The sequence below is a fragment of the Drosophila arizonae genome, chromosome X (genome assembly GCF_054131065.1).
Source record: "Drosophila arizonae isolate 15081-1271.41 chromosome X, UAZ_ARI_1.0, whole genome shotgun sequence".
Lineage (NCBI taxonomy): Eukaryota > Metazoa > Arthropoda > Insecta > Diptera > Drosophilidae > Drosophila > Drosophila arizonae.
The window spans coordinates 32,768,881-32,780,343 of record NC_142927.1 but is presented as its reverse complement, the minus strand read 5'-3'; the positions used below and the strand labels follow the sequence as shown (position 1 = coordinate 32,780,343).

Here is an 11,463-nt window from a genome sequence, read left to right as displayed (position 1 = left end):
ATTCTAAGAAGAAGAACGGAATTTAAAAAAAAAAAGAAAAAGAAAAATTATTCACAGTTGGCTATTCTGGCATCTGACTTGAACCACTAACCATAGAACACATAAACCGGACAAGTAGTGTGAAGCATTTTGCACACTTTTTTTCGACCGTTAGCACCCCAGACAACTTCGTATTTGCTCGACTCCTCACTTTTAGGTTTGAGCTACGAAAATATACGAAAGCACAATCATTTCGCTTCATGTGCTCGGCCGAGATGGTCCACATTTCAACAAAATGCCTCTATGCTCTATTTGTATACCCTGAACCCATTGAAAATGGGAAATCAAGGTATAATGGTTTTGTTACTAGCAACTAAATTCCTTATGGGATGTGACTGAGTATTCTGTAGTTGGTACGCCCAAGTGTAACCTTCTTATTTGTTTTGGTTTAGTTTATAGAGGAGCCAAACATGAAATGAAAATTTAAAGCGAAGAGAAATGTGATCGACAACAATTTTCATTATAAATGCTCCCTCAATAACTGGTTTCATTTCCATTAAAATAAAAAATGGCCAATATAAAATGTATTTTTATAACTACATATATTATGGTACCTTTCATTGTTGTTTTAAATAATGGTGTTAAGCAATACTACAAATAATTAATGCTCTTGAACCGAGACTAAGGGCTTTATTTATTTATATATATAATATATTTTTAAACATTAACTGCATTCTGCAGTGAACTTTTATCATCGACAATAATATTAGCAGCTGCTGCGGTTGTATTAGAGCTGAGCAGCTGCTTGGTTGATGAGCTCGATGAGTAGCTGTCACTAGAGCTGCGCGTAGACGCTGAATTACCACTTACTGGGCTGTCCAACATATCTGTAAATTTATACTGTATTATAGATATATGGGTAGACATGTTTTAATAGCTTACCAGGAAGTGAGCTTATATTATTGCTCTTTAAATCAACTCCAGTACTAGCAGGAGCTGCAGATTTAGGGCCAACAATATTACCCGCGGAAGTAGATTTTTTTTTTAGATTTTGATTTATTTTCACCATTGCGTTAAAACCTATCCCAGTAGCATTAAGTACATTCATATCGCAATTACCATGATTCAAAGCAGCGTAGCTACAACACAAGGAATCACCGCTCTTTACTCGCTCTGAAGAATACAACGGACTAAGTATATTGCTTTGAATGTCATCAGGTGTATAGTAATCAGAATCCTCAGCACTCAAGTTGGTTGCCAATAGACCTGGATCTTTCAGTGGCCCATTAGTATCGGTACGATCCAACCCATGTGCATTGTGCTTCGTCGAAATATCATCATCACCATCAATATTAACGCTGACTGCGGTATCATTAACAGGGTCGTTTGCTACCATATCCTCGTTATCACTATTGTCGAGACCATCCAATACTAGCTTCACCTTCTTATTTGAACTATTCTTGCTATGTGTCTCTGACGATAGTAATGGTGACAGCTTTTCGCTCTCACTATCTTCATCTTCATCCTGCTTTGCAGCGTTACTCTTCTGGTAATTTAGACCGTTCGTTGATTATATGCACATCCTGTTTTTCAGAAGATGAACGAAGTGTCTTGGGAGAAGGGCAGGTAGTCGGAGATTTTTTTAAATTACTTTCTATTTCCATCACTGAAAGAATGGAGCTATCTCCAGTAGTGTTAGTAAGCGTACCCACTTCATTGGTGGTGGTGCACGTAGAAACAATCTTTTTGCTCTTTGGCCGGCGTTGACTACCTGATTTAATGGGCGAACTGGATTTTATGTCATCACTTGTCAACGTTGAAGCGGCCATCGAAATACTGTCTATAATATCATGGTCACTTTTTCTATAGAAATATTTAAAAATAAAAATTTATTAGTCGTAGCTTAAATATGTATTTGCATATACACATATCATGCATAAAGGTCTGAATAAAACGTTGAAAATGGAACTATAAAGTGGTTTTATTAGCTCGAACACAAAAGTGGGCCACATCAACAATATGTATTTTTGAACCGGAACCGACCACTACTTTACTCCTAAATTTCGCTATAGCAAATGGCGATCGTTAAAATTAACAAAGCTCTAGTATCCAAAATTTATAAATTACAAAATCTATGTATTCGTCACACACATCCACATGTCCTCCCTATGAATTCAATTACGCCACTAAATAGACAACACATAGACCGGACACACAGAACAAATTGTTATACTCATTCACGAAAGTGAAATGAGTATATTGGTTTTGTGCAATGTCCGTCATGCTGTCCGTCCGTCTGTACGTATGAACGCAGTCTATTTCGGCGCTACTGAAGCTAGAGACTTGAAATTTGGAACACATACTCGTGAATATCTCCGATTTTTAAAGTGGTAAAATTTTCCCGATCCGCCCACTAGGGGCGTGGCAAATCGGAAAATGCATTTTCCGATATATCAGAAATCATGTTAGTTGAGCTAGAAAGCTGAAATTTGGTATATAGGTCCGCGTCGACCACCCACGAGCTATGGCGGATATATCTCCGTTCAATTGTGGGCGTGGCAAATCGAATAAAACTTTATCTCCTAAAGTTGTAAACCTAGAATGCTGAAATTTTGCACGTAAGCTGATGTTTCGATTCTAAAAAAATATCTACGCCCATCAGGGGCGTGGCAAATCGGACCCGAAGATATAGTGATTTTTCGAATTCTTCTATATTTTAGGCACTATTGATGCTAGAGACCTGAAATTTTGTATATATACGCGGGTTGACCACCTAAGTCCAACAAGCTATGGTAGATATACACTGCGCATCATCAGGTTAGGTCACACTCACTTTCTTTTACGTTTTTCTCTTTGCTTATTGCACGCAACTTCTCAGTTTTGTTTTGTTTGATTTCATTATCATCATGGGATGTCTCTCATACCAAAAAAAAAGCGCGAGTGAAAACCCGTTATGTTTTATTTTCTATTCTTCTTTATTTTCGCAAAGAATGCGTGCACTTATTTTGCGTCATCAGATTAGCGCCCCCAAATGCAATTGTAATTGTCTTGCTTATTTGGGCAATTACACTCACCAAATTTTCTGTGAAGCTCAAAGTATTCAATATATTTATAGTATGAGTAAAGAAACAGTTTTATCTTTGGTTGAAAATCAAAGATTGAGGCATACTTTGAATCTGGACATGCTACCATAAAATTGTTGAAAAAACAGGAAAAAACAGAAAACTAATTGGCAATAGCTAAGACGAGCTTATCAACGATCCAAAGAGTAATTAAGAAAGTTAATTACTTAAAGAGACAGAATTAAAAAAAATACACCAGTGACAAAAGAAATACGCATTAATTTTGCCCGGGCGAACATGACGTGGTCTACCCAATGGCTGCCAAGCCGTGGCGGCGGCGTGGTGGTGTGGCATTGGTGTAGGTAGCTACGGCACTTACAAGCTTCAATTATTGACATCGCGCATAGGACTTATAGTCCGTGTTTAAAACTGCTGTCTGAAAACCGGCATTAGATTTTCCAGCATGATAAAGCTCTAATTTAGATCTCCTGATCCGTGAAGTCCTGGATTCAGGGCCAAAAACTTGACCTCATGGAATGGCCACCATACTCACTCGACCTTAATATCATTGAAAACGTCTGGGGGTGGCTGGTCAGGAAAGTATATGAGTCCGGAAAGCATTATAGTACAAAGACAGAGTTAATCGAAAGTATTGAACACGCTTGGTCAACCATATCCTTGAATTATATTGAACAACTTTATAATTCCATTCCTAATCGATTTTTTGAAGTAATTTCAAATACAAAACGGCACTACGCACTACTAATATTACTTAAAAATAATAATAACTTCAAATACAGGTGTTATTTTTGGTCGTTAACTTAAATAAATTGAATTTATCGCAGGGGGCGATATATATATATATATATATATATATATATATATATATATATATATATATATATATATATATATATATAAAAATTCAATTTATTTAAGTTAATATATACATATATACACTTCGCGTCATCAGGTTAGCGCCCCCCCTTACACTCATTTTCTTTTACGATTTTCTCTTTCCCTATTGCACGCAACTTCTTGGTTTTCTTTTATTTCATTATCATCATATGAGATGTCTCTCATACCAAAAAAAAGCGCGAGTGAAAACCCGTTATGTTTTTTTTCTATTCTTCTCCATTTTCGCAAAAAATGTGTGCACTTATTTTGCGTCATCAGATTAGCGCCCCCAAATGCAATTGTAATTATCTTGCTTATTTTGGCAATTACACTCACCAAATTTTTTGTGAAGCTCAAAGTATTCAATATATTTCAACAGTTTTATCTTTGGTTGAAAATCAAAGATTGAGGCATACTTTGAATCTAGACTATGCAACCATAAAATTGCTGAAAAAACAGGATAAAACAGAAAATTAAGTGGCAATTTTCTTACAAATAGGGAAAACTATGGAAAAAAAACTATATAAGCGGCAATAATCAAGTGATTTCAGAAGGAAATAGAAGAGAATTAGTTCGGGAAGCTTCGAATTCCCACGAATCGACCACCAAGATTAGGGGTAAAATCAGTGTTAAGACGAGCTTATCAACGGTCCAAAGAGCAATTAAGAAAGTTAATTACTTAAAAAAACAGAATGTAAAAAAAAAGACACCAGTCGATATGCTGAGAAAAGAAATTAATTAATTTTGTCCGGGCGAACATGACGTGGTCTACCCAATGGCAGCATGTTGTCTTTTCTGATGAGAAAAATTGAATTTGGAAGGAACTGATGGCTATAATTATTATATCCATGATCTACTCATAGAAGAACATTATTTGGAACGGTTTCCAAGCCGTTGCGGCGTGGGGGTCGTGTGGCATTGATGTAGGGTGCAATATCTCACTACAGCGCTTGTAAGCTTCAATTTTTGACATCGCGCATGAACACATAGGACTATAACACCGTGTTTAAAACTGCTGTTCCGCATTTCTATAACCTGTCTGAAAACCGGCATTAGATTTTCCAGCATGATAAAGCTCTAATTTAGATCGCCTGATCCGTGAAGTCCTGGATTCAGGGCCAAAAACTTGACCTCATGGAATGGCCACCATACTCACTCGACCTTAATATCATTGGAAACGTCTGGGGATGGTTGGTCAGGAAAGTATATGAGTCCGGAAAGCATTATAGTACAAAGACAGAGTTAATCGAAGGTACTAAACACGCTTGGTCAACCATATCCTTGAATAATATTGAACAACTTTATAATTCCATTCCTAATCGAATTTTTGAAGTAATTTCAAACAAAAAACGGCACTACGCACTACTAATATTACATAAAAATAATAATAGCTTAAAGTACAGGTGTTATTTTTGGTCATTAACTTAAATAAATTGAATTTAGCGCAGGGGGCGCTAAGCAGATAATTATATTTGTATACGTACGTACATACACATGTACATATTATATATCAACTGAAAGGTATTGATGCGTAGATCATATAAATAGGTCTATATACACTAGTCGGCATAAGTATTTTGACGAAATCATGTTGTGACCATTAAAGCTGTCATTTCTTAGTATTGTTATAGAAATGAGGAAAAATTGTGAGCAGCGCAAAGAGTTTATTAAAAGCTCTATGCATGCCAAATTTTATGCTGTTTACATTTTCCGTTCTCTTTCTGCTGATAAGATTGTCTATTCACTTTTGAGCAGTTGACAACCAAGTAATTTTTGTATTTAACTTTAATTGTTTTTAAGTGTATATAAAAAAATTTGAAATGTTATAAAAGTTATTAAAATCCATGAATATTTGAGCATGGATACCACACCTTCAATTTTAACTCTAGCACGGCTATAAAACGTACTGCAAATTAATTTCTATTATCGTGAAGCTCTGTTCTATCAAATTAATATGCTTAAAATGCATAAAGAGCCGTAAATCTTCACGACTGCAGCTGACAAGCATAAAATATGACCATTGCCTTTTACAGGATGCTAGAGAAATATTATTCGGAGTCTTCAAAATGCTGCACGTTTTTTGTAATTTGACGGCCAAGAACATAAACTATGAACGTACTGTATTGACGTTGAAATAAAGTAAAGTTTGGCACAAATTGGAGCAAGGACGTATCGCTTATCAAGTCGAAGGCAAGCTTAAAAGACTGGTCTTATGTAAGGAATAAGTGCACATGTCAAGGAGGTTCTGGAGAACTGTTTTAAAGACAGATAACAGCTTCTTGGAGTATAACTCGTATCAAAAAAAAAATATTTTTTTTTTGCCAAAATGCAAAATGCTCGTAGGTCTGTGACCTGACCAAAATGTTGTTAAAGGCCAAAGAGACATGCCTTTGATAAAATTTATTTTCATTCTTTTACTTTTGTTCAGTTTAAACTTTATTTTTCTTAGTATTACATTTTTGTCAAAATACTTATGCCATGCCCTAAACTTTAATATAATAAATATCTTTTTGGCATATTTTTTGGTTTCTATTAGATATATATTACAAAAGGAATATAAATAAACAACTAATAACGTTGCAGTCTGGCGTTACTAACTGCAGAATACTCATTCACATACTATCAGCAATTTAATAGCTAATACTGTACAAAATGAAGTTTTTCCTAACTTGCCGCGCCCATAATGGGCGTAGACACCTCATTTTCGACTTAGAATGAGCCAACGGTAACCTAACTGCAAAATTGGGATGCTTACCCTCCAAAATGTGAAAATTACAGGGAATTTTTCGATATACCACGCTCCTAAAGAGGCGTTGTAAGGCGGCTCGGCGATCATCGCCTTCCGATTAATGAGTTAAAATTAATGTTAGTGACAATAAGTCTATATGAATACCCGTAGTAATAACTTAAGATTAATGTTGGTAGCAATAAGTTAACATTAACGATAGTAGCAGTAAGTTAAAATTAAGATTAGTAGCAATAAGTTAACATTAATGATAGTAGCAATAAGTTAAATTGGAATTGTGTAACTAATAATTTGAATAATGGTTTAAAAGATGCCGCCCAAAGCACAGATGATTTATCGGCGATCAGCGGCGCAACTCTGTGCGGAGAATTCCTGAGCGGGGAGTTGCGATGCCGACGCCGAGCGCTTTGAGAGTGGGTAAACGGCGAGTGGAGATTGAGTGAGTAAGCGGCCGCCGAGAAGAGCGGATGTTAGAAAAATTAGCTTAAGTGATTGTAACAGTAGTTAGTTAAGTGACCGCCGCAAGAAACGGTCAGAGAATTGTGAAAGTGATCAGCGGCTAATGTGTAAGTTTGAAATATTATAGCTAGTGAATTGAAAGTGAAGAACAAAGAAAAGCGAAGAACGCTTCGACGGCAAATAAAGTGGAAGAAAGCCAATCGAAGACAAGCGGCGAATTTGTGGGGGCTTCGAATATATACGGAGGACGGAGAGAGCGGCGAAAATCTAGCGGTCATCAAAAGGCGGTACACGTGATTGGTGGCTCATGTTATTTTCCCATTTTTCCGCCATTCCCAGCCATGTTGATTAACACATATCCCCCTGGTGTCTCACTTTTAAATAAATTTCTTGTGAACGTACCCTTGGCAGACTGAGTCTGCCCAGCTAAGAAAATATACTACTTTACAGCGTAACGATTATTTTTGAGTCATCGAGCTTCTAGCTCTTATACTTTAGGAGATGCCAATTTTTGCGGTTTGCCACGCCTTTGGACGGACATATATCCGCCATAGCTTTTTGGTCTTGGGTGGTCAGCCCGAGTATATATATATTTCAAGTCTCTAGTATCAATACTGCCCAAAATAGAGTAGAATCAAACAAATAAGAAAACTCTAGTTGAGAGTACCTGATTAGATACTACCCTGAACCAAACTAATAAAAACGCACATTTAGTTAAAATTTCAAGTTGGGTGTATTTAAAAATATAAATGAAGTGGAAGAAAACTCATTTATTAAATATATAAATATTTTGAAACAATTAAAAAAGTTAACATCAGTTGCGCGCTCGTGATTCGAGTCCGCGACATCTCGATCTAACGTCACGCCGCTATTTACTACACCACTTCACTTTCTGAAGCTGCGTTGGCAAAACTGAAATAGATTCACTGCTGCAGCACCATCTAGCAGAACTAAACCAAACAAACTGATGATGTGATTCTAAGAATTTACTAGAAGAAGTTTGAATGTACGTGTGCACACGTATACCAAAACTGTTGTTACTGCCGCACTTGTGTTTGTTAATTGGCCAAACTTTTTATTATTTTTATACCCTGAACCCATTGAAAATGTGATATCAGGGTATAATGGTTTTGTTTAATGCATGTAACAGACAGAATGAGGAGTGATCAGGGTGACGAGCTGAGTTGATTTGGCCCTGTCCGTCTGTCCGTCTGTCTGTCTGTCCGTCTGTCCGTCTGTCCGTCTGTCCGTATGTTTGAACGCGTCGATTTCCGAAGATATAAGAGCTAGAGACTTGAATTTTTTTTTAAATGACCGTATATACAGCGCGGACGTCGAGTTTGCTTTTAAAATTCGATAAATCATCCCGTTATGTTTTTATCGAGTAAAAACATTCAAGTTCAAATCAGATGCCTCTATAGCTAATTGTGAATGATTTTTCTTTTTTTTTAATTTCTCAAATATTCAATATAATATGTAGATCATATGCTGAAAGTTTCATTAAATTCCGTTCAGTCAAAAATTAATAAAAAATAATCAAATATTTGGCCAATTAACAAACGCACGTGCAGCAGCTACAACAAATACATCACATCAGCTGTTAGTTTCGTTTAGTTTTGGTAGATGGCGCAGCAGCAGTGAATCTATTTGAGTTTTGCCAGCGCCACCAGCAGGAGTGGGGTGGCCTAGTGTGTTAGATGCATGACGCTCGATCAAGAAGTCGCGGTTCGAATCCCGATCGGTGCAACACTGATGTTAATTTTTTTTAATTGTTTCAAAATATTTTTATATTTTCATAAATACGTTTTCTATTTAATTTATATTTTTAAATACACCGAAATTGAAATTTCAGCCATACTAAATGGGCATTTTTATTTGTTGGGTTTAGGGTAGTATCTAGTCGAGCACTCTCGACTAGAGTTTTCTTACTTGTTTTTCTTTTTGTTTTGTTTTTATACCCTGAACCCATTTTCAATGGGAAATCAGGGTATAATGGTTTTGTTGAAATGTATGTAACAGGGAGAAGGAGGCGTGGCAGACCCCACAAAGTATATATATTCTTGATCAGGGCGACGAGCTGAGTTGATTTGGCCCTGTCCGTCTGTCTGTCTGTCCGTATGTAGAGACTTGAAATTTTATTTTCCGTGTATACCACGCGCATATCGAGTTTTGCTTTAAATATCGATAAGTTGCCCCGTTATTTTGTTATCGATTAAAAGCCTTATGGAAAATCAGTAATAAATTTATGTGTCCTACAGCTTTAAAGCTAGCGTCACCAACTTAAATAAATCAAACACATAAAGTTGTATATTCAAAGTTTATTAAAATGTATCTTGTGACACTGGTAATCGTCTTATGTTAAGTATATCCGGATGTCCTTGTATATCCTTTACAAGGTGCTTTATATTTATAGATGTATTATGTATATACTAGTATAAATTACTATTATATATAAAAAAAAAAAAAAAAAAAAAAAAAAAAACAACTAATAATATACATTCGTACGGTCAATTCTTGCGGTGCTAAGAATGTTTTTCAAACTTTGATAACTTTTTTGGTCTTTACTTTTTCTTATAGTGGACCCTCGGATAACGAACGCCACGGATAAAATTGGAAAACTTTTATTCTATACAAAATCTTTATCTATCTCAAACAACGAGGATACACCGGATACACTATCCATTACCTGTTTAAGTGCAAACATTTTTAAGATATGATAGTTTCGGTTAACTAAATTTTCGCGTATTGAACAAGACGTAACGAATTGTATTCGTTAACCGAGTGTCCACTCTATATGTATATATATTATCTTTATATTATTTCTATAATATTATGCATAGAACGTTTTGGTTTTGCTTTATAGTAAGTATTAAACAACATGTACGAGAGTTTGAAAAAGTAAACGAGTAAAAGTGGTCCAGCCGAAAACAGAAGATAAAGTGGTTCCCTCTATTTAAAGTCCATTCATATTCTTATTAAAATGCTATAATATTAAAGTTGATGTTAATTTTCCTATTTTATGCGCATTTAAGAAAAAAGGTTGATTTTTGCTCTTAAGCTTTCATTCCACATATTTATTACTAGTCGAGACTGCTCGGCTAAGAAATCCCCTGAATCTTTCCAGGAACTCAAATTTCAATACATTTCCATTTCCATATTGACAATCGAGGTCAAAGTGCGTGCAATTGGTGGCAGATGTAAAAATTATTGCTTACGCATTTCCCGCTGAATAGGAAGTATGGGTAGGTGTCTAAGCAGATAATTATATTTGTATACGTATGTACATACACATGTACATATTATATATCAACTGAAAGGTATTGATGCGTAGATCATATAAATAGGTCTATATACACTAGTCGGCATAAGTATTTTGACGAAATCATGTTGTGACCATTAAAGCTGTCATTTCTTAGTATTGTTATAGAAATGAGGAAAAATTGTGAGCAGCGCAAAGAGTTTATTAAAAGCTCTATGCATGCCAAATTTTATGCTGTTTACATTTTCCGTTCTCTTTCTGCTGATAAGATTGTCTATTCACTTTTGAGCAGTTGACAACCAAGTAATTTTTGTATTTAACTTTAATTGTTTTTAAGTGTATATAAAAAAATTTGAAATGTTATAAAAGTTATTAAAATCCATGAATATTTGAGCATGGATACCACACCTTCAATTTTAACTCTAGCACGGCTATAAAACGTACTGCAAATTAATTTCTATTATCGTGAAGCTCTGTTCTATCAAATTAATATGCTTAAAATGCATAAAGAGCCGTAAATCTTCACGACTGCAGCTGACAAGCATAAAATATGACCATTGCCTTTTACAGGATGCTAGAGAAATATTATTCGGAGTCTTCAAAATGCTGCACGTTTTTTGTAATTTGACGGCCAAGAACATAAACTATGAACGTACTGTATTGACGTTGAAATAAAGTAAAGTTTGGCACAAATTGGAGCAAGGACGTATCGCTTATCAAGTCGAAGGCAAGCTTAAAAGACTGGTCTTATGTAAGGAATAAGTGCACATGTCAAGGAGGTTCTGGAGAACTGTTTTAAAGACAGATAACAGCTTCTTGAAGTATAACTCGTATCAAAAACAATTTTTTTTTTGCCAAAATGCAAAATGATCGTAGAGAAAATAACCATGGTAGATGCTCTTTAGAGGACAGTTGCATTAAATGAGCTAACTAACTTCATTCCTTTCTCTAGGCCAATGAAATAGGGCCCAATATTTGAATAAAACGGACTGCTTTTAAGCAATAAAATATTTTGTTTACCGCTTAAATAAAGAAAGAACTTAACTGGCGCCCGAGCAGGG

General features: G+C 35.5%; 1 long non-coding RNA gene and 1 pseudogene across 2 annotated transcripts; one reads left to right on the top strand and one right to left on the bottom strand.

The window, feature by feature from the left end:
* Positions 1–593: 593 nt before the first annotated feature.
* On the bottom strand, positions 594–1,939 carry LOC149268200 (uncharacterized; annotated as a pseudogene). Its single transcript, XR_016271105.1, has 2 exons — positions 922–1,939; positions 594–866 (listed from the first exon to the last, which is right to left on the bottom strand). The product of XR_016271105.1 is annotated as an uncharacterized LOC149268200 (transcript).
* Positions 1,940–8,283: 6,344 nt separating this feature from the next.
* Positions 8,284–10,166, top strand: LOC149268199 (uncharacterized). Its single transcript, XR_016270886.1, has 2 exons — positions 8,284–9,539; positions 9,721–10,166. It is a non-coding gene; the product is annotated as an uncharacterized LOC149268199 (long non-coding RNA).
* The last annotated feature ends 1,297 nt before the right edge of the window (positions 10,167–11,463 follow it).